The sequence below is a fragment of the Mustela nivalis genome (assembly GCF_964662115.1).
Source record: "Mustela nivalis genome assembly, contig: HAP1_SCAFFOLD_749, whole genome shotgun sequence".
Taxonomy (NCBI): domain Eukaryota; kingdom Metazoa; phylum Chordata; class Mammalia; order Carnivora; family Mustelidae; genus Mustela; species Mustela nivalis.
In genome coordinates, this window is record NW_028135914.1 from 22,987 (window position 1) to 46,035 (window position 23,049).

General features: G+C 39.0%; 1 pseudogene across 1 annotated transcript in view; it reads right to left on the reverse strand.

The window, feature by feature from the left end:
* Positions 1-22,917, reverse strand: part of LOC309857466 (ligand of Numb protein X 2-like) — a 34,774-nt pseudogene extending 11,857 nt beyond the window's left edge. Inside the window, exons 1-11 of the transcript XR_014316521.1 lie at positions 22,587-22,917; positions 19,464-19,653; positions 17,952-17,987; positions 17,469-17,516; positions 15,509-15,658; positions 14,729-14,866; positions 12,770-12,882; positions 8,338-8,360; positions 7,150-7,215; positions 3,746-3,993; positions 2,282-2,487 (exon numbers count right to left, since the gene is read on the reverse strand). The product of XR_014316521.1 is annotated as a ligand of Numb protein X 2-like (transcript). The remainder of the gene's footprint in view (positions 1-2,281; positions 2,488-3,745; positions 3,994-7,149; positions 7,216-8,337; positions 8,361-12,769; positions 12,883-14,728; positions 14,867-15,508; positions 15,659-17,468; positions 17,517-17,951; positions 17,988-19,463; positions 19,654-22,586) is intronic.
* Between the last annotated feature and the right edge of the window lie 132 nt (positions 22,918-23,049).

The window sequence follows — 23,049 nt, forward strand, 5'->3', positions numbered from 1 at the left end:
CCTGGGATCGAGTCCCGCATTGGGCTCCTTTCTCGGCAGGGAACCTGCTTCTCCCTCGGCCTCTGCCGGCCACTCTGTCTGCCTGTGCTTGCTCTCTCTCTCTGTATAAGCTGCAAAAAAGGGCAATCTGGTTCTTTTTGTCTTGGCCACAAAGGTGTCAAAAGGTCAAAACCAGCTACAAGAGTTCCTCCACGGAGAATCAGTTTAGGAGCTGGGGTAGAAGGAATACAGGGTAAGGTGTCCAGAGAGCTGTGCCAACCTCATGCAACCAGAATACTACTAATATCATAAAAGGACAGCAAACACAGGAATACGGTAAATAGCTAGCTATGGTAGGATCAGAAACTGGATTTTACATAAGCTGGATTAGTTATGTTTCCTGTATTCTCCTATTGCCTCTTTGGATTTAGTCAAGAACAAAACACTGCAAGTTCAGTCTGTGTCAGCCAGGCCAAGTGCAATGAAGGAGGGGTTTTGGGCCCAAGTGTCGAAGTGGAAATCACAAACTACAAGAGGCAGAATACAGATGGGTGTGGAAACCAAAGCCAGGAACCCCCAGTGGAAAGGTCAATCCTTGCTGCTCTTGGAGCCTAGTTTGTCTGTCTTCCCCTCTGGACATTTCTCTTGAAGAACTAAAAATCCTAGAGGTTCTAAGTTTGGTTTTAATGAAGAAGACAGCTATTCCCAACAGGATATCATAACCAAATCCACTCTTTTATTGACTCAGCAAGTTTGTCCTGGGTATCGACTCCAGGCACAGCTCTGTGAGAAGCCTGTCCCATAGTATGTAATAATGGCGGCTGCCATCCCCAAAGGAAGACACTGCATTTGAATAACTCTCTGTGACCAATTATGCATTAAGTGGTGAAGAGAAGGAATGTCTTCAGCACTTAGTGTGAGAAGAGGTCTGAATGGGTGAAAATGGCAGGGCAGGGCTTTCTGGATGAAGGTGGGGAAGCTGTAGCACAATGGGGACAGGCTGGAACGGGGAGGGAATCAAGGAGACTGCTATGTCTGGCTTTTCTGCTACATTATACATTCTATGAGGGCAGGGGTTGCTTTTTGCTCTTAATTATACCCTCAGCTCTGACCACCATGCCTATGATGTTTCAGTAATACACCGATGGCTACAGCTGAAAGAAAAAGCAAGGGTTAAGGCTGAGGGGACAGGTTGTGTAAGAGTTCAAGGAGGACCTGGACTATTAGATTAATCAGTATGGACTTGATTCTCTGGTCCAATCTATCCAGGGAAAGCAGAGTCACAGGTGAATTAACCGGACAATGTCGTACCGGATTTCAGAGCAGAGTAGGGAGGCAGGGGTTTTGATTCTCCTGGGTTAGACATGAAGCAGTGAGGGCACAGACCAGAGAGATGGCAGGGAAAAGAGAAGGGGTGAATACCAACAGATCGTGGGGAAGGACCCAGCAGTGAAATCGAGGAGGCAAGAGTCCTTGAGCTTGGGTTCCTAGAAGACATCTTTTCTCATTCATGCCTATTTCTTCTCTCCTAAATATCCATTCTTTTAGCTTCAAGTACCACATACACTTGTATGGGTCATATATCCAGGTCAATTTTCACATACACTCTAGAATTCACATGAACAGTAGAATTCTGGCCATCTCATGCTCATCAGTATGCCCTCACACACAACATCATCTTGCCCAAAGCAAGTTCATTTGTTGGAGTAGCTCATTCTTTTTAAAGAGAAGAGGGAGAGGGTAGCACCAAGGATTAGTGCAGAGTCAGGCTGTTTGTGGATGAGAGTGCGTTTGAGAGCCAACAAGAGGTGGTCATGATTTCCGAATTCTATCTTAAATTCAATGCTGTAAGTTTTAAGTAACTTGTGCTGTGTGACCTGTCTTTTCTAGATTATAGAAATCCGTGTAGAGAAGGATGAATCAGACAACGAAGGTAACTGATGGATGGTACCCTGGGACTAGGGATAGAGCCAATGGGACAAGAGAATTTAGCAGTGAAGGTGGCCCAGAAATAGACAACCGTGGAGACCAAGCCAGGAGGAATCCAGCTGGCCTGGAGAGCCACACACTGAGGCACATGCGGGATCAAATTTAAGATGGGGGTAAAAATACATTCCATGAGTTTGGGGGGAATCGGAGAAATTACAGATAAATTATGATCTGTTTAGCACTAAAAAAAAAAACAGTAAAACTTACCTTTTTATAAGTCAGATTCCACAGTACCCTAATTTCCTAAGTTTTAAATTGATGAATAAGAGCAACAAAAGAGGCAAGTTAACAAAATAATTTAAAAAATTGATACCTGAAGAATTGGGTCTCCAGCAAGAAGTCTTCCATCTTTGGAGATCACCCCATGCCGACAGACTTCCTGGATAACAAGGTTGATCAGTGGCCTTTCATTGCCGCCCACAATGCTAATTCCTAGCTGAATATAAGGATCAGACTGGTGAATTTCAATTGTACTAATTATAATTATGCTTTCCGGAAAACTAACCAGCTGCTGCATAGCTGCCAAGTTAAAAACAAGAGGGAGAAAAACAGGTGGAAAGAAAAATGTTTTATATTTTGATTATCTTCACGTAAGTAAGTTATCGTCTATCATTAGTGATGACCTTATGTTAATAGATGATTCATAACAAAGCAATACCACGGGATAAGAAAAACAGAATGACCAAAACACCAATAGGTAAGATTAGCAAAACACTTCCTCTTTGAAAGGTGATCAGTAAATAATCAACAAATAACTACTATGCATCAGATCACTAGGGACCACACAGTGATCTGATAAAGAAATATACAGAAAATATCATCTTGTCCTAATTGATCAGATTGACAAAATATCAATATACAAAATATCATCTTGTCAGTTGACCCATGAAACAGCTGTAAACAGTGCAAGGCAGTACATATGAAATAAAAAAGACAAACTCTGTGACATACAATCACCGTAGTGGTTGACAAAATAACCACATTAAGCAAGAAGAGGAGGGTCTTGATCTGAGCAGTAGGAGATAGAAGAATTGTTATAGCCATGGCTGGGAAAACTGGGATTTGTAGAAAAATTGGAATTTTCATAAGAGATAAACCTATTTAAAAGTAAGACAAAGGGCCAACTATTAAGATATGCCCAAGATCTATGACTAGAGGTTTTCTGCCTGTTTCCTGGTGGGTCATGTAGACAGATCAGTGGCTGCTACCAGAAAACAGCAATAGTCAGACACATGGCCTTGGGAGTCAGATACATACCTAGCCATTTCGTGGCTCTCAGACTTTGACCAATGACTCCCTCACTAAGTTTCCTCATCATTAAAAAAAAGCCAGTATTGGTACAAGCATTTAATAAGTTAATATATGTAAAGTGCTTGGCACAGTGCTGACACAGAATAAGCACGTAGGCTGAGGTATTATTTTTGTTCTTCTTGATGCTGTGGATTTCTTAGTCAAGAAGCAATAGGCATCAAAACAAACAAACAAAAGAAGCTTGCTGATGACCAGTGAATTTGTGGACTACAACAGAAGAGGGGGAGGGGGAAGGATAAGCCTCAAGGTAAGACTCCCTTTCTGTTTCTAACCGGCAAACTGTTAGACTTGTACACTTAAAAGGTGAATATGTGATATGTGAAGCATATCTCAGTAAAATTATTTGTTGAAGAGGAAAAACAACAACAACACCCCATGTAGGGAAAGTAATAGGCAGTACTGAGAAGAAAGGAAATATCTCATTTGTAAACAGATGAAAAGCAAATGCAAGGTGGAGAGCACATACTGTCAGTGGCCATGTTCTCCTTGAAGGTGGGGTTGTCCAGGCCAGGCTCCTCAGGCCACGGGGGCAGAGACGCTGATATCAACCTGTGCTCAGCAGGTGCTGTGCCTGTCCCTGAACAGTCCGTTTCGAGGGATAAAGTACCTGGAAGATCTATTACAGTGGTTCCATTTTCATTCTCAATCTCTGTCTGAGCTTTATCAGTTTTCCTCCTTTCTAGGGCAAGTCTCCGATGAAAAGCTCCAGGACATCTAGAGAGAGAGCATTAGGGGGTTCCCAGATGATTTGAAAAGAAAAATGATAGCTTGTGCCCCAACAACAGAATAGCCACTGCTTCAATGCCAAACTCACCTAGAGGTAATCCACAAGTGGTAATCAGGTAATTCTGATTTTAACCTCTGCTCAAACTAAATTCCTACCACACTGTGTAGCAAACTTAAAACAGGCGTTGGCACAAATAGTGGCTTCGTGCATGTGTCAAAAAATACTTCAATAAAAACCTGTATTCGGATACATACTAGTCCCAGAAATACACCAGCACAGTTGACGGTACCCTGCAAATACTATTCTGAGATCCTGATTGCATAACCCCCTTTTCACAGGGATGGCTTAACTCCTTAACAGGAGTGGAAACAGCAGTCTTCTTCCACAATGTGCTCCTGCATCCAGACTTAGACCCTGAGTGACATTGTTCCTTTCCAATCTCAGGGCCAAGAGTACACATTCATTTATTAGTGAGAAACAATACATCTGAGGCTCTGCCACTTGCAGAAAAGCAGAGCAAAGGCTCAAGAGGCTGCGTATGGTGGGTGGCGGTCTTATGTCTAGGACTGCAGACTTCAATGATAGTGTTTTTTAAAATCTCAAATTTCATGAAAAATCAAGTATAGGATAAATTTATTGAAAACTGGAAGCTATCCCTTAGCTGTAAAAGTAATGAATCTCCCCTCACAAACTAAAGATAAGTTGTGGGTTTCAAGTTCTCGAAAAAGATTGCTATGGAATTTCTTTATCCAGCTTTTTCTCATTCCCGGTTTCCTCATCACCTTATTAAGAAAGAGGACAAAGGATTTCCCTTCTGCACTGTTGTGCCGCACTCCAGGAAATGTTCCTGCAAGGACCTGACAAGTAACTTGGAATATTGTATCACTGAGAAAAATTATTTTTGTCAAGTAAGGAGATTGCATGAGAAATGCATTTTAAAACTATTTCATTCAATAAAAAAATGGTGACAAAAAGTGGATCATAAAACAATACTTGAGACTAAAACTATAGGGAAAGATTCAATTCTCCAAATGCATATCACACACTGGTATCCATGTGCGTAACAGCCAGTCTTCGATGGAGAAACAGACTAGGAACAGGAAGTGGGAAGGAAACATAAGCAGAATGTGCACAGCTGGGAAAGAGCCTAGCTAACAACTACAAAATCCTACAAACTAAGTAACTGTAAAGCAGAATAAATTGTTTTTTCTTTTCTTTTCTTTTTTTTGTTTTGTCAGAGAGAGTGAGCACAGGCAGAGACAGAAAGAGAAGCAGGCCTCCTGCTGAGCAAGGAGCCCGATGTGGGACTCGATCCCAGGACTCTGGGATCATGACCCGAGTGGAAGGCAGCCTCTTAACCAACTGAGCCACCCAGGTGTCCCCAAGAATAAATTTAAAACTGGAACCCTGAAGTTGTTAGAGAGGTAAAGAACCAGGTATACTTACATCCCAATGGGACAGCAAATTGCTAAGAGGGACTAAAGACAGGTATTTTGTGTGATATCACCGAGAACTATGGAAGAACGCATTCACCTAGCACTCAGGAAGGTTACAGAAGACTACGCAACACCCACCTTTAAACAGATGGGGAGCTGGGCACACAGAGACGGAACAACTAGCCAGGAGGAGACGATGAAAGACTTCAAACTACACAAGGGAGGCAAGAGTGACAACAATGAAAAAATGACATAGATTATACCATAGAAAGAAAAAACAAGTACAGGGGCGCCTGGATGGCTCAGTGGGTTAAGCCACTGCCTTCGGCTCAGGTCATGATCTCAGAGTCCTGGGATTGAGCCCCGCATCGGGCTCTCTGCTCAGCAGGGAGCCTGCTTCCTCCTGTCTCCGTGCCTGCCTCTCTGCCTGCTTGTGATTTCTGTCTGTCAAATAAATAAATAAAATCTTTAAAAAAAAAAAAAGAAAAAACAAGTACATATGAATGGCAAAAATCATGAGCCTCATTAACATTTATAACTAAGACATAAGACTGGCAAGTCATCAGAATTTTTAATAGTTAAAAAGCTTAATATGGTTTTTATTTAATGGATGACAGATTTTTAAAAACATATTTTTCTGCCTTGCTTGTACGATAGAGCAATTTAGCCAGCAAGTACTCTTAGGAAACAAACTAGTTAAGAGTATCAGCTCTTCCACTTATTGACAACCTCTTTCATTTATTAACAACCTCTCTGCCCATATTCTTCTTTATATAACAAAGATAAGACGGCCTAACTCATAGAGCTGTCATGAAAACTAAACTGGACTAATATAAATTGTGTAAAATACTGCCTCATAAATAATCAGAACTCAATACAAACTAGTGACTGCTAGTATCATAGCAACTTAAAAGTACTCAAGCTAGGGCTCCTGGGTGTCAGTTGGTAAAGCGACTGCCTTCGGCTCAGGTCATGATCCTGAAACCCAAGACTGAGTCCTGCAACTCACTCCCTGCTCAGCAAGGGGTCAGCTTCTCCCTTTGACCCTCCCCCCCTCATCCTCTCTTTCTCTCTCGCTCAAATAAATCTTTTTTTAAAAAGCACACATGCTATACAGTTTTCTTACAGTACATCTGTATCAAGTCTTATAACCTATAAGACTTAAATAAAATGAAACAAAACCCTACAATAAAATTACTTTAAGTTAGTTTACCTGAGCAGTTTCTATTTTCAACTTGTCAATACTGAGGGTGTTCCTCTGTAATCCACTGGCAGCCAGTGACAGAAGCTGTTACAGAGCTTTAATATCTTCTTCTACTTTAAGCATGGCTTTTGAAGACATTCTACTAATTTCTTCTTGTACATGTTTCTGTTCCTTCACAAATTTCCTAAAAAGATACATAAAACTGAATTCCAAAAAATACACCTTTGGTTTCCTATAGGAAAAAAGCATATTTACTATAGGCTGGTCAGAGTCCTAGTGTTTTTTAAAAAGGAAATATTAAAAATTCATGCACAGTTCACATGCTTTTTAAAGACTGACAATAACAGAATTTTAATTCCCATTATTCTGCTTTGTTTATAAAAATATTAAAATTTTTACCAACACCCAAGTTAAAATGTTTAAGAGGAAGAAGAGATGTTCCCCTTAAAATAGATTCTAACATTCTTCAACATGATATATCTAATTACATATGACACACTTACTGGAGGTTTTCAACATCCTGGCAGATGACAGGAGGGAGATTTTCATCCTTCAGTGCTTTACTATCCCTGAGAAAAATGCCACAGATAGATTAAAGCCATTGAGGTTCTAAAAAGCTGACAGCTGAGTTCCACTACATAAGGGTTAAAGGGGAGGAGGTAAAACAAATATTCCCCATTTATAGCTCTTATGGTTGATTTCAAATCTCTTTATAAAAAAATGTTGTTTCCTGACCTTTAAAATAGCTTTGACAATTCATCTGACAGGGAGATTTCTCTTCTAATTTCCCTTTTAGAAGGACTGGCACCTATCATAAGTACATATAAATGCATCTGACCAAATGTTTAAGAAAAAAAATTAGAAAATACAAGAGATTAAATATTGAACTAAGTTCCCCTGGCTCAAAAACTCTATGACTAACCTTTTATTTCATTCAAATATATTAAAGCATTCATTAAAGTCCACAAACTTCTCATAATGAGATGCTCATTATATTTTACTTGATTTTTAGAATTTCAATTTATTCTTCAACAAAATAAAACCTAGGGATAGACTAAGGGAATCATAAATATTTAATGAGAATAGGAAGAGGTGAAATGTGGCATGCTGTAATGGAATTATGAGTTAAAACTCAGTCACAGATCTGCTACTACTTCCTTGATAGAACCTGAAGCAAACCTCAGTCTCCTACAGCTTTCTCATTTATGCAATAGGGCTAAAGTATACAGAAGATATTTTGGAGGCATGAACTTGATCATTTATTTACAAATGTTTTATCTAATATAATACAAATTACGTGAGAAAATGTAAGTGCTAGTAAAAATAGTGATCTTCAAACCTATCTGATGTATATTATAGATAGAGGCTTATCTCCCTCTTCATCATCAGAAAATAAATGGGACTGGTATAGTAGTTTATATAGAAAAGGTATATATACCTAAAACTGATCATAAAGTATTCCAGAAAGAATTGGTTATAACTTTCCTAATGATTAAAAATTAAAGACCTGACCTGCCAAAATCTTTCCAGAGCATATGTTTATTATTTTACTTTAGACAAAAACTGATTCAAAGAATTTTTCTTCTAAATGTCTATGTAGTTTCTTTTACTTCCGATGAGACCACCTGCCTATAAATTAACAAATAAAATTCTTCAAATAAAATACTTTAAAAGTTAAATTGTAAACCTACTCTGGTCTTGTTCCTGTTTTATCACTTAGAAAATTCAAGAAGCTTTATATAAAAACAGGTCATTTAACAATGTATTCCAAATTCAAGTTTCAATTTAACACAAACTTAGGTATAAACAGAAACTTCTAAGCATTTTTCGGACAGCCTCGTAGACATCATGTGAGGTCACTTGTCACAAACTCCAAACTACATACTATGGGGACATGTTTGTATACACATAAACAGATAGTTACGTAGGTGATTTGTATCTATTTCTTTCAAGGGCAAGATTCTTCCTCTTTCAACTATCTTCTATGAAAAATATTCTTGCTTAGCACAGTTGACCTCCTGGCAAGTTCTACTGGATGCTTTCTTAGGTTCTATCAGTTCAGAATACTAAAATATGTCAGACTACCCGGATGTCTCTAAATATTTTACAAAAGCAGCAATTTTTTAAGATGATGTTTTTAATGTGTGCAGATAGATCAACATGAGAAAGCTTTCTCATGAACACTTATTTAGTGGTTATCATTAATAGTGTATGTCTAAAAGTAGAAAAGTAAAAATGCTCCATCAGCAAAATGCAGTGACTCACTTTCTGCTTTTCCAGAATTTACTTCACACTGCAAAATAAGACCTGCTTAATGAAGAAAATACAGGAACACACAAAACTTCATCCCATAAGAGAACCTTAATGGTTCCTCTTTCAACCTCTTTTGGCACTTACACACACATTTTTAAATGTGATCGGGATGACCATAAGTTATGTGCACATATTTTCTCAGGATGCTGAAATTAAGTCTTTTTCATGTCACTTAATATGGTTTTAAATGACCACAGAATATTGATGACATAGCTGTATCAGAACCTTTATGCCCAACCCTCTTCTTAACATATACGCCTTTACTATATAAACGATGCTGCTACAGTGAATGCCTTTATCTCCAAATACTTGTGCATGACTTTATTTGTATTCCACAGAAAGAGGAATTTATAGGTCAAAGATTACATCAAGGAAAACCTTCGTATTATCAAACTGATCCTTTAAAACAACTGTTCCAATTTATCTTCCCACCTACTACGAATAAGTAATTTTTCTGTCACACCATCTACAACAATGTACATTTTTATGAAACAATCACTGCCAGTACATAGGTGAGAAATGCCACTTCATTATCATCTAAATTCATATTTCTGACAGTACTACGTAAAACATTTCAAATATTAATTAGACAAGTCTTTTTCTCCTTGAGTGAATGGTCTATTCAGGCGATTTGAGGTATATCTGAGGTATGTTTCTCACTGACTTCTCAGAGCTATTTCAACATTAAGCATATTAATTATCTCATACATATACTTTATGTGTCTATTTCTAAAATGAGAACTTCATTTCAAGATACATCTCAATTTCGGATGTTAAAATGTGAAGGAAAAAAGCATCGAAACAGCAGTATTTTACTTCCAACCTGTCCTTTACCTTTTGCCTTTGTCCATAGAGTTTCTTTTGTTTACCTTTTTAATCTAACTACAATTTATTTTTCCTTACTTTGTATGTTGATATTTCTCTTTCATAGTTTAACATTTCTGAAATTGATATCCATGTTCTACCGATGCAAGCCTTTGACTGGGTGAGACACAGTAAGATAAAGGAGGGATTTAATTTTTTTCCCACAGACTTCAACTTTTTTATTCATTAGCGTCCTATTTTGCTCTCTCTTTGATATTCCATTTTTATTATATTTCCAGAAGTCTCTATACACACAAACCTGCATATAGAAAACTTAGGCCTGTTTTTGGCCGACCGTGGGCCCTGACTAGTCCATCTAGCTTGGCATCTGTAATACCTGTGGACTGCTGTCAAAGCTCACTGTCAGCACTCCACCTCTGTTCCTGCCCTCCTGCACATTATCTTCCACATGGCTGCCAGAATGCTCTTCTTCAAACACGTATCTCATGTCATATTATTCACATCAAACCCCTAGTGGGTCTCAACTGTCCTCCGTGTAATTACAAAACTCTTTAAGATGACATACACGGCCCTTCCCTTTATGACATCTGGAATCTGATCTTCCCATGCTGCCGCTCGCCGGTTTTCCAGCAGTTCTTCAAAAGAGTAAAGATCATCCTTGTCTCTAGATCTTACTCCATGCTGCCCCCACTTATAGACCACTGCTTCCTACCCCTCTTCATCTATCAAACCCAATACAGCAGGTCCAGGCTAACTGATGCAGCTGCTAGGGAAACAGAGAAATCCTTTAGATTAATAAAGAACCCCTGGACACGTATAGCAGGTTAAAAGGAACTGGATGTGCTATATCAGGTCATGTGCACTTATTCTACATACTCCTTTGGTTCAACTCTGAGGCACAACACAAGAGGAAGACAATGGGGGAAGGTGGAGTGGAGCGGGGGGTGGGGGAGGAGGGCGTGAAGGGAGATTAACTCCTTATATTTCTCTTACTCCTTTGCCTCAATCAAGTCTTTCACGTGGAGCCTAAAAGCAATTACAATAAAGAGAGAACCAGTTTCATAATTAAAATCAAAGTAGTTCAAGGGTACCAGACTGCTTCAGCTGATTAAAAAATAAGCTGCTAAAACCTCTAAGATAATTCCTTCTAATTTTGATGCGGCTACAAAGAAAACTAAGTAAAAACAAGAGACAGACCCCTATGTTTAAAAATCAATTTTCGGGGCGCCTGAGTGGCTCAGTTGTTAAGCATCTCCCACAGCTCAGGTCATGATCCAGGGTCCTGGGATCAAGCCCTGCATCAGGCTCCTGGCTCAGCAGGAAGCCTGCTTCTCCCTCTCCCACTCCCCACTTGTATTCCCTCTCTAGCTGTCTCTTCTTCTCTGTCAAATAAAGTTTAAAAAAAAAGTAAAATAAAATAAAAATCAATTCTCATTCAAAGTTATCCTACATTTTCTAAGTTTAAAAGGATTTTAGGATAGCCAGCTTTTAAAACAGTATGTCACCCTAGAATCGTCTACATAATAAAAACCACATCCAAATAAAAAATTCCTACACAGATATATGGACTCCTTCATCTGTTACTCATTCTAGGTTTTTCAGAGGATTCAAAGCAATACGTGAAACATGCTTTCATCAGAGGCAGAAGAGGCAATGCAAGACAAAACAAAAAATCATACACAGGGAATCGACAAAACAAAAAATCATGTACAGGGAATCAACAAAACTAAAACATCTTTCAAAATGAATCTGGATTGGTAATTTTTTAACAAGAATATTCAGCATTGCAAGAGCACAGTAAGAACGGCATTTTCATACTGGCTGGTGGGTAATCAATTGGTAAATTCTTTCTAGAAAGTAATTTTACAATATTTACCAAGAGTCTCCAAAACTCTCCCCTCTCTTTAAGCCAGTGATTCAGTTTCTAGGTTGTCTTTAAAAAATAATAAAAAAATATGAATGAAAATTTATAAGAAAAACAAACACATAGAGAGCATTTATTATGTGCCTGGCTCTACTGAAGTCTTATAAACTATAATCCTTGGACCAACAATGTCAAGTAGTTACTGTTCTTTTCCCCCACTTTACAGATAAAGAAACTAAACACAGAGGGATAAATAACTTGAACAAGCTCGCAGAGCTTATCAACAGTGGAGGGGATCTGAAGCCAGATTTCAGCTCAAGTCTATCCCCTTAAGCTACAATACCACATTGCCTCTCCCCATAAAGATGCTCAATATGTTGATACTTCCTAGAATATACGAACTGAATACAAACACTAATAATGGAAGGACGGCTGATTAATGATGTATCGATTCATAAAGCTGTTGTAAGCAGCAATAAAACACTCCTAAAGAATTACTGAACTGACAAATATTGGTGATATAACATATGAGAAAGAACAGGTTACAAAGCAATCCAGTTGACCTTTGAACAATGCAGGAATTAAGGGTCCTAAACACCCAGGCAGTTGAAAATCTACACATAATTTGACTCCCCAAAATCTTTACTAATAGCTTCCTGCTGACCAGAATGTTTCCTGACAATATATAGTCTATTCACACACACTTTGTATGTGATATGTACTACATACTGCAGTCTTACAATAAAGTAAGATAGAGAAAAGAAAATATTAAGAAAATCGTAAGGAAAACACATTTACACGACTCCACTTTTCCTGGAAAAAATTCACATATAAGTGGACCTAACCAGTTCAAAGCATGTTGTTCAAGTATCAACTTATATACCATACATGTGTTCATGATCCCAACTTAAGAACATATATTAATACACACACTGACAGCTACATAACCGTATGCATAAACAAAACTCAGTTTTCTATGAAAATAAAATCTTAAACACATAATACAAAAAAATTTGTGAGATATAAAGTAAATATAAAAGTAAAAACTTTACTACTGAACATGTAACTAAAAATCTTACTGACATAGAAATTTAAGTTACTGTTAGAACAGAACATTATTTACTCTTTTTATCTGATGAGGTACGAAAATATATACCACCAAGACCTTCATTGCCTGCAGTTGAAGTAGCTGCTGTGGTTCCCAAAGTCAAGCCTAAAGCATTCTGTCCAAATCCTACAAATAAACCAAATATAATTTACAAAGTCTTTACAATGATTTTCCCTCAATGGACAAAATTCTCAAATGCTTTCAAGCTGGATCCCATTTTTCTTCATAATTGCTTTAAGCAAATAACATGGAATAAGTCTAAAGCTGGGATTTAATGGTTTATGTAGTCTGGATAATATAATTTTAACTTCTTTACGTTTTAGGTAATTTTTTAAAGTGTACACATACAATGTCACATTAGTATACAACAGTGACTTGAAAACTCTATACATGCTATGTTCACCACAAGTGTCACTACCCTATCTGTCACCATACAACCTTATTACAATACCACGGATTATATCTATCCCTGTGCCTGATTCCATAACTGGAAGATTGTACCAACTCCCCGTCAGCCATTTTGCCTGTCCTCCCTACCCTTTCGGGCAACCATCAGTTCTCTGTATTTATGGGTCTATTAATTTTTCTTTACTAAAAAGGTCAGAGTTTATCTGTTAATTCAATAAATGTGAACATACTACTTGTTTTTTTTTAAATCCTCCTGAAAAAGCAGTTTTAGTTTGTATATTTCCAGGTGAATACTTCTTGTCCTCTAGTCATACTTTGTAATTGGATACTTTTTAAATTATCAAGTATTGGATGTGTTAATTAACTTGATGGGCATTTACAATGTGCATGTATATATGAAATCACTATGCTCTACACTTTAAATATCTTACACTTTTACTTCTCAATTATACCTCAGGAAAGCTGGTAACAGATAAATAAATTACATAATAAAATAATCCGGTAATGATTTATAAGATTTCAGCAAATCTTATAAATCTTATAAAGCCAATAGTTTCATTCTTCATGAAATCTAAAGAACTGAGAGTTAGAAGCCTTACAGTTCAAACATCAAATTTCATACTCACAAGCTTTTTCAAAAAAAATTTAATGAAAGAAATAGACTTCATTTATTTAAATCCTACCTCACTGACAAAAGGAATTGAAGGGGCTAAACTACAGTTAATCTTAAGTCATGAAGGTATGCTTGTAAATCAAGTAGCAAAATTTTAAAGACCACGCATTGGTAAATCATCTAAGTCCATGCATTACCAAGCACACATAACTGTGGTTCTTTTTGGACAGATGCTATTTAATTTAAACAGAGGAAACAGTACAGGTACTGAATAAAAGCAGGGGATATATGAAGAGTGGATTTAAATACTGACAATGTGTGAAAAAAAAATATAGCTAAATGAATGTCCATTAAAAAAAAAAATACAGGGGTATGTTTAGTTAGCACAAACATAAATCAAGCACTGACGTGTGTCTAGAGCCTAAGAAAAATTGTAGCAGGCCTACAAACTCATTAGAAAGACACAAAAACAATCCTCCACCTCCCCTTTCTGTTATTTTTGTGTTTTGCTCTCATAGGACTCTTTAGGAGAGATGTTTAAACACTTATCCTACAAAGAAATGTATGTTACAGTCATCCAGTGATTCAGTTATTAGGAGATATTCTGAATACCTACAAGGTGAGACTACAGTGACAAAGACAAGTATCTGAAAGATAATGCAAACCTGAATGCTACCAATTTTTACAGATTATCTTCACCAACTCCTTTTTTCCCCTTCCACTGACCCAGAGTTTCTTCACTAAATTTAGTACCTGAACGGAGGACATGAAAGAGCTGTTTAATAGAAAACACTAGGTCATTCTCCTTCATCTCTCCCACACGACCAAGTATTAGACACGTACGAGGTGTTGAGTAAAACTTCTGATATAAAATAACCATTATACATGAACCTATGTATTACTGGGAATGCTATGATTTTACTATTTTGGAAAATGAATACCATTAATTACCTGATGGGGCTATATTTGAACTCTGGAAAAGTGAACCTCCCAAACCAGCTAAGGCTCCCCCTAAGGAAATGCTTGTTGATGGGGTAGTAGTTGTAGCTGTTGTTCCGCCCAAATTATTTAGGGTAAATCCTGTAGAACCTATAGAAAGTAAAACGGTAAAGGCTTCAAAAGGAAACATCATTTCTAAGACCATTGGAGAAAATACAAAACATTCCCCACCACCACCAAAACAGACAGCCCTCACGTCCATGACAAAATTCACTCTAGTTTTTCCTAAAAAACTACTTGCTAAAGATAAAGTTACATATACTTAAGAATAAAGAGAAATAAGACCGTAAGGAAACGCTAGTGACACAAATAAGAGTTCTAGGTAACACTAGAATAGTGTAAGGTAACGGATTGCAGAGAATAATAAAGAGTTTTCAATCCAGGATGCCAAATTCACCTTCAAAATGGAATGAATCCTAAGGCAGGCAAGGCTGATGCAAATTCTTTATCCTTTCTTGTCACCAAAATGCTCCTTGAAAACAAAGTGTATATTAATAGTTTTACATTTTACCTCTCACCCTGTCCCTGCTTTGCTCTGTAAACAGAGATCAACTTCCAGGATGGCTCCTGCTGCTTTAAAGCCAATGATGATCTTTGTAGCATCCTAATTGCTGAGTGATTAAAATAAAAACTTTCCAAAACTGAAGTTATCTTGAATAAGGTGGATCCCTATATTCACTAGCCAAAAACAAAATTCAACCACAAAACGTGACTTTTTCCATTCTGCCTCACCTGCTGGAGTTGACATCAGAGCAGACGAAAGAGTAAGACCACGAGCTGAGGTAGAAGTAATAGGGAGAGCAAATGGTGTGGCAGATGCGGCAGGTTTACTGAATCCTAAACTGAAACGTGCTGTAGACGCAGATGTAGTAGCTGGCGTTCCTGTGTCAAACAAACAAACAAATCCTATTTTACCATGACTGTATAAGTATTACACCGGTTTCAATCAGGATCCCTAAAAGTTCGTGACCCTACTTTTGTAGCCAGAAGGATACGTGGGTAGGTATGAAAAAGGAAAATATAGAAGTTGGAGCCAAATCATGGTGAATAATTAAAAGAGGATGCTATGATCTTAGGAAAAGCAAGAAAAAGTCCCATCAATGTGGTCATATTGAAATCCAATTTCAGTTCTACCCCTGGATTTACCTAAAACAGCACTTACCCTTCCTTTGCTCTATACTCAACAGAAAAATATTCCTCCCCTCCAATGCTATATAAACCACCATTCTCTACTGTTTCCTCTTCCTTTACTTCTGTCAACTCTGGCTACTCCTTCCAGTCTGCTTTTGTCCATCTCCTTCCTCTGTTCAGTTCTTAAATGATACTGCCTATGGCTCCAGGCCTGCTCCCATACTTCCCAAGTACAGAATCTCAGCTAGGGCAACACGGGTCTAACTACCTACCAGAGTCTCCACTGGTTAGCTCTACTGGGATGTCCCTTAACTTTCCACCTCTACGCCTCCCTACACAAAACGTTTCCTAAACCCCCTGCCGTGGTCCACTCAGTTGCTCAAGCCAGAAACCATAATCACCCCTGACATCCCTTCTCTCTCCTGAATTCTACTAGCCATGAATCCTGCTGATTCTACTGCAGAAATAGCTCTGGATTACAAGCATCCTCAAAACCCTTAGCTCAGGTCATCTTCCACTCAAGAAGAATTATAACCTCTTAATTTGTTTCTGTGCTATCAGTCCCTCTAAACTTTAATCTATTTTTGGAATTATTTCAGTTACTTTAAAAAAGAAGACGCGAGAACACCAACAAATATAATACCCTGGTGATTCTCTCTGACTGAGGCTCTTATTAGCTCTATATTATCTGTACACTAGAGTCAAAAGGCATGGCACACAACCACCTTTCCTATCTACTTCCAATCTGCTCTTCACACCCCCTCTCTCCCTACCATTCCCACTTCTGAATCCTAAATTCTAACCAAGTACTTTTCCTACTTCCCTGAGTCCCCTTATGACTGGGCAGTTGCACGTCTCCATCAGGAATGATGTTTCCTGCCCCCAAATAAACTTCTACTCTTATCTTCCTCTACTTCCCTTGGTGCCTTTCATACATGTTAGAGCACTTATCAGGTCATACAAGAACATGTTACTATACCTGCCAGTCAGCTTCACCTCATCACCCACTGAATGCCTTACTCATACTCATGCTGATGCTCTTGACATCATTAGTACCACCTGCACCACCAGTACCACACCACACCACAGCTAATACTAAATGTTCAAAGCATTATGTATACTCAAGGCCACAGAGTTAGGAAGTAGTAGCTATTCCAAACTATTAAATGAGGAAATACATAATGACCTGCATTTTGGCTTTCCCTAAAGGCACTGAGAGAAGCAGCTGCCAGAAATTAAACTTCTGGATTGCCCTTACCACAACCAGAAATTCCTGCCCGGGTACAGTGCTTTGAAATCCTGTATGGGTTCTAAAATCTCAGAAAAGAAGAGAATCCAACTGCTTGCCCCAAAGCCAATGCTGTCCAAAACTCTGGTAGTGAACAGATGGGTTACACTTTCTGCTGGTCACAGGTGAGTAGCATCCAAATGAACAAAGTCCACCAATCTTTAGTCTACTTCAAATGTTAATTAAATTAATAAATTTAACTTTAACTGAGTTTCCATACTATCTTTTCATTCATTCATTTCCTTTGACATTATTAACTGTCATACTACTTACTCACATTCCCTTTGGCGTATCGCTACAGAGAACCATGGCGTTTTTCAGCTGGAAGAAATACAAAAACTTTTCAGTCCTACCCTTGTTTTACAGATAACCAAAAGCTGCCAGATACTACATGACTACCTAAGACCTCAAAATGATTTGGAATTACAACCAGGGCTTACTTCTAAGACTTCTGGTCTAGAGTTTATTGCTTTTTTTTTTTTTTTTTTCCCACTAACAGGGTTTAAATGACTATAAAAATACAATGTAAAATAACCTCAAGAGGAAAAAAACCATTGCTGTATTTAAAGGTTTTTTTCTGAATTCAACAGTCATTGACTTTTTTAAAAACTCCAGTACTGAAAGGCTGTATAATGAGTCAGTGTCTGTGATCTATTAGGTTCCTTACATGCTTCCTTCTATACCCCAGCTCTGTGAGATAATAAAGAGAAGAGAAGAAAACCACAGATCTGGGATCTTTCCTCAAAAAATTCTTACCCAGAGTTAATCCTGTAGTTATACTTGTTGCTATTCCTGGGGACAAAAAGAGAAATAAAATTTAATCATCAATGGCAGATGACATTTTGGGGGGGTTATTACAAGGGCAAGACTTAGAGTCATCCTCAGGATATGATACTACAACAACCAGTATCTTCTACCATGACCGCTAATAGAAACGTTCTTCCTAGAGCACTGGTTTTCATATTACCGGCTATATATAATTATATGGGGAATAAGATTTATAAATGCAAACAACTACTGCTTATAACATTAGGCAAGGAGAAAAAAAGCTACTTTAAGCCAACACTGGCACACAAAGTCGTTTCAAGGAGCTCACTGGAGGCTCCCGCATTCCTGCAGTTCTTACATTTTCTATGTGTGGCTGTGAAAAGTTTCAATCAAAGCTGCAATGTCAATGCATAAAGTGGTAACAGAGACCAAGAGGCCCTGCGGGTACAGAATAAAGAGTAAATAAAGAAATAAGCTTTTGAAATGGCAGCATTACTGACACATATTTTTAATAACCAAATATCTTTAAGTATTAAAAAACAGATTTTTATTATCGAAATGTCTACCAGAAACCTTGACCTCTTGCCCTTTTCCCATCGAAACAACTCTTTTAATAATATAAAAACTTAAAACGTCTCTTAGGAAGGTAAATTATAATGTTATAGCAAGAAAGGATGCTGACTGCCCCATATATGCTTAATTAAATGAACACCCAAATTGGTAAACTTGATTTATCTTCACTAAGGTGAAACACTGCATTATATACTCTCATGTGAAAATTAAATTAATTCTTTATATTTCAAGAGGTATATCTTTTTTGTGTCAAGTATACCAAAAAAGAAGTTATTTTGAAAAGACATCTTGGGATGCCTCAGTGTCTCAGTTGGTTAAGCAGCTGCCTTCAGCTCAGATCATGATCCCAGGGTCCTGGAATCAAGTTCTGCAATGGGCTCCTTGCTCGGTGAGGAGCCTGCCTCTCCCTCTGCCACCTGCGCCCCCTGCTTATTCTTGCTCTCTCTGATGAATAAATAAAATCTTTCTTTAAAAAATCGCATTTCTTCAACTTTGTTTCTCTTCTTTTTTGAAGATTTATTTATTTTTGAGAAAGAGCTTGGGGGAGAGGGGTGCAGTATGCAACAGGAGGATAGGGAAATAGAGAATCTCAAGCCGACTCCCCAAGGAGCTTAAAGCCCAAAGAAGGTCTCATTCTGCAAGCATGAGATCATGACGCGAGTGGAAATCAAGAGATAGACCCTTAACCAACTGAGCCATCCAAGAACCCCTAAATGGGTGTTTTCGTTTACACTAGAATAGATCATAACCAATGTTAGGCCTACCACTGGCCCTTAAGTCCACATCCCTATATATTTTTTCATCTTAATATTTACCATTTTCTAGGTCTGACACCAATGACAATCCCTATAGAGAGCAGAGATACAAGCCAGAACCTTAAAAAGAATATCCCATAGCTACTCCCTGAAATGTGACAATCCTCCTTACCTGTATTTGTTCCTCCCAGAGTGAACCCAGTGGTAGGTTTCGATCCAAAGAGCCCGGTTCCAAAAGCACCTGAAGGAGCAGATGTCGTGGCAGGAGTTGCAGTGCTTCCAAGAGTTCCAAAATTGAGACCCACTGAAGGGTTGCTTATTTATAAAGAACACAAAATAAAGTCTACTGGAGCCAGTATTTCCTAAAGAAAAATAAAAATTAACTCTTCAAGATTAAACACTTTCTTTCTTTTCCCATATTCAATATATTGCCATAGAACAGAAAAAGAACTAACAATTTATTTTTAACCAACCCAATTCAAATACTCTCCTGTTCTCTTTAAAAATAAGTCACATACAAAAGATTTCAGATCCCAAGAAAATCATAAACAGTATCACATATTCTCCTTCTCTAAGTTTTATTACTTAGAACTTAATAAATTCAACTAAACACATTTTATACAATGTATTACACCAGCCAATCACTGTGAGGAGAACAGAACTTGAAACCAGTCATCAACACAGAGTAGGGGGTCAAAAAAAGGGTCCTGGGATCGTGCCCTGCATCGGGCACTCTGCTCGGCAGGGATTCTGCTTCCTCCTCTCTCTCTCTCTGCCTGCCTCTCTGCCTACTTGTGATCTCTCTATGTCAAATAAATAAATAAAATCTTTCAAAAAAAATGGAGCGGGCCCGGTGTCTTAGTTTATCATTGATTTTAAAATTATCTCTAGGAACATGGGTATGTGAAGTACAGAAGGTTGGCAAAACAGGGTTTAAGGTATTACCAACAAAGCACAAAACTGTGAACACTTAATCAACTGAGCTAAAAAGGTATTTTAATAAATGTTATTGGCAAATTTTGAAGACCTCAAATTAAGGAAATGGTAGTTATGCTGTCCTCCCTCCCAAATAATTCAGTGATCCCATTTGGTTTTACTGCTATTCCATAAATATAGAAAGACGCACAATAAAATTTTTTTTTATTTTTTCTTAAATTATGTATTTTTAGACTAAATATTTAAAATTTTTTGACAACTTAGGATACCTGAAGACACAAGGCACTGTTTCATAATTAAATGTGAAAACATTACCGAAGAAATACATCAAAGTGGTATCTTCTTACTCAAGAAAGCAAAAGAGAAATTTCTCTACAGGAGAGAAATTTATTTAAAAGCTACCCCAAACAGGACCACGTTTTGCCTCAACCCACTATTATCTGCCAATGGCTCATCAGAATGTGTTACTGTTGACTCCAACAGGTCAGGAATATTGTTTTAACTTCTCCAGCATGCCCTAATGTGGACTTAGAAAGTAACATTTAGGGAGCACTTACCAAGTGCCAGATATGATGTTAAGTACTTTATTCATCAGCATCTCTGTTCCAGATGTGGGAACTGAGGCTTGGAGAGTAACTTCCCTAAAATGATTTACCTAAAGAGACCAAATCGGGATGCCTGGGTGGCTCAGTGGTTTAAAGCCTCTGCCTTCGGCTCAGGTCATGATCCCAGGGTCCTGAGATAGAGTCCTGCATCGGACTCTCTGCTCAGGAGGGAGCCTACTTCCTCCTCTCTCTCTGCTTGCCTCTCTGTCTACTTGTGATCTCTGTCTGTCAAATAAACAAATAAATAAAATCTTTTTAAAAAAAAAAGTATATTTTTGACACAGCAATTGCGATTCCATTGAACTAATCTAAGTAGGAGATGATAGGAATAGTTTTCGCCAAATAGGAGAAGGGTTACTGGTTGAAAACCTGGAAGAAAGAGCTGTACCCTTATTTATTTCACCATCTAAAACAGAGTCCATTATATGAAACTGTGTTCAATAAATATCTGTTCCATGAATGACAAGAGCTTGCAACAGGGCGGTGGCACTGGAAGTGAAGCAAATGGAAACGAGGTAATTAAAATTAGCAGGCCTTGCTGATTAAGGGTGCAGAGAGAAAAGGAGGTATTAAGGGAAATTCCCAGACTTTTTCCTTGACTGTGTAGTCTGTACCTCCCCCATTTTTCTTGGTAAATTATGTTTTTTTTTATTTTTTTAAAATATTTTATTTATTATTTGACAGAGAGAGAGAGAGCTCTCCAGTAGGCAGAGAAGCAGGGGGTATGCCCCTTGCTAAGCAGAGAGCCCCATGCGGAGCTCAACCCCAGGATCCTGGGATCATGACCTGAGCAGAAGGCAGAGGCTTAACCCACTGAGCCACCCAGGCGCCCCTGTACCTCCCCTTTTTAATATAAGGAAGATACTTTTGGCTTTTTACTCTACAATGACAACCCTCAAGCTTCAGGAGATAGATACCTTGTAACATTTTCTATGCACACTTCTTGATGTAATGAACTCCTCCCCTTTTACCTTAAAAAGGTAAAGTTCTAAAAATTAAGTCTCTCACCATGAAAATGACCTTTGACTATTATTGTCTCTTTCTAAACCTCTGCTGACTGTATTTCGTCATCGCCTGAAGCGGTGCTTTAGCAGGTTGCACAAAAACGATAAATATGCTACCTACAGTTTTCAGTGTAACTAGAAGACAATGTGAGTCATTCCACCATAACACTCACGAATACTACTACGCACACTGTTCAAAATGACCACCAAGAAATGCTGCAACACGTATTTAAAACAAAAACCTGCAGTAACAAAGGACCATGAGGTACCAAGAGGTGAGCTCGTTTAGAATACCACGAAATCATTAAAGCAGTGGAATGTCCAAAGCCGTATATCCTGCAATGAATTCTGAATTATCAGCGATACAACTGTAACTGTCCCCCTTAAAATTTTTCTATTGTCTTTTTCTGAAACCCCAGAATGACCCACAATGTCGTTCTCCGTTCTGTGCCTCAGACTGCCGCACTGCTAGGGCTCAGCGTGAAACCCCAGGCCCTTTCACCCAGCCAGACCCCACTCGACAGGGACACTGGGTGAACCATTGTGGATTCTGGGGACCTCACAACCCCTGTGACCACCCTCCCGACCAGGCCCCCAAACGGCAGGACTATGAGGCTGGCGCTGCGCAAGTCTGTCTTTCTTTTTCGCAGACCCACTAGAAAGGAACCCAGCGCGAAGGGAGAGGGACGGGCCCACCCACGGGAGTCTCACGGAGAGGACCAGGCCGGGAAGGCGCAGAAGCGCAGTTACCTAGATGCCCCGTCCCGAAGGAGAAACCGCCGCCTGCGCCGGTCCCGCCGGGGGCTACAGGGGTGGAGCCCAGCGTGCCGGTCCCGAAGGAGAACCCCGTGGACATGGCCGCCGGGGTTCACCGCCGAAAGGAAGCAGCAGGGATTCTGGACGTTCCTCTCTCCTCAAAGCCAAGGCGGGCCCAGCAGCATCGCTCTTGCCTAGCCGCGAACTGGCGGGAACTTCAAACCCCAGAGGCTGAACAAACAAGACCGAGGTGGGTGGGGCAACCACCCGAGAGCACAATCCGGCTCCCGCCGCGCGCACGTAACCGGGAGCGAGCTCGCCGCGCAAGGCACCCTGGGATGGGAGCAGTGGATCACGCCGGAGCAGAGCATCCTAGGAGGGGGCGAGCGGCGGGGGGGGGGTGGGGGGAAGGGTGTCGGGCTGTTAGGGTTGGGGGGGGGGGGAAGGGTGTCGGGCT